The sequence below is a fragment of the Parus major genome, chromosome 21 (genome assembly GCF_001522545.3).
Source record: "Parus major isolate Abel chromosome 21, Parus_major1.1, whole genome shotgun sequence".
Lineage (NCBI taxonomy): Eukaryota > Metazoa > Chordata > Aves > Passeriformes > Paridae > Parus > Parus major.
This window is the reverse complement of record NC_031789.1, coordinates 6183185-6184219: the sequence shown is the minus strand read 5'-3', so window position 1 is coordinate 6184219 and position 1035 is coordinate 6183185. Positions and strand designations below refer to the sequence as shown.

Here is a 1035-nt window from a genome sequence, read left to right as displayed (position 1 = left end):
GCTTCCCAAACCTCTCCTGGAATTAAAACATCCCAAAGAGCTCCTGGAATTAAAGCATTCTGGAATTAAAGCATCACAAAAGGCACCGATCCCAAAGTTTGAGGGGGGATTCCTCCTCCTCCTCCTCCTCCTCCTCTCGTCCCTGGCTCGTGGATGCCGGGATGAGAAGCAGCAGCATCCATGAGGAAATCCCAGGATCGGGCAGGACACACTCCAGGCTGCTGGCTCTCCCTGTGGGAAGCAGGGTGGGAATTTTGGGGCCGGGCTGGGAAGCTGGGAGAGCTTGGACTGTGCTCCCACAGCTTCAGAGCAGGGTGGGAGCGGGAGGTGTGAAGGAGGGGCTGTCCTGCTGGGAGCTCCCAGCAGGAGATTTTGGGGCCCAGGATAAGATTGGAGCCTCCAGGAGCACCTGGTTTCAGCTGGGAATCACCAGGAGCTCAGGGAGGGCTGCAGGATCTGGAAGTGCCTGAAGGAATTTGGTGTGCTGTAAGGTTTGGGATGTGCTTTGGGATGGAGGGAATCGCTTCATTCCCATGTTAAAAGGGACAAATCCATCTGTGACCCTGCCCTAAACCATTCCTGGGGGATGTGGGGATGGCAGAAAGGAAGATCCCAATTCTTGTTGTTTTTTCCCCTTGTCAGCCTGGGGCTGTGCCCAGTGCAGGGATCCCAGGGATTAAAGGGTGGGAATATCCCCCGGTGCCTCTGGAATCTCAGACGAGGGATCAGCACTCTCCAGGTGCCTGCCTGGCAATCCTGTGGGATTAGGCGCACTCAGCACCTGTTTTGCCCCTGGTTTTGGAGTCCTCAGGGGAGCTCAGCTCAAAAATAAACCCAGATTAGAGCCTAAACCTGGATTAGAGGCGTGGGGCACGACAGTCTGGGCCCTGGCTCCTTCCAGGCCTCTTCCAGCACTTGGGGAAACCTGGGAGGGATAAAAGAGCAGGATGGGAGTGCCAAGCATCCTGCAAACATTCCTTGGACTCAGAAGGTTTGTCTGGATCAGGAGAGAGGCAGAGGGGTGTGAGGGCAGCT

At 56.0% G+C, this 1035-nt stretch overlaps 1 protein-coding gene across 1 annotated transcript in view; it reads left to right on the top strand.

The window, feature by feature from the left end:
- The window catches only part of AGRN (agrin), a 61751-nt gene that overhangs the window by 1483 nt on the left and 59233 nt on the right, over window positions 1-1035 (top strand). The window lies entirely within an intron of this gene.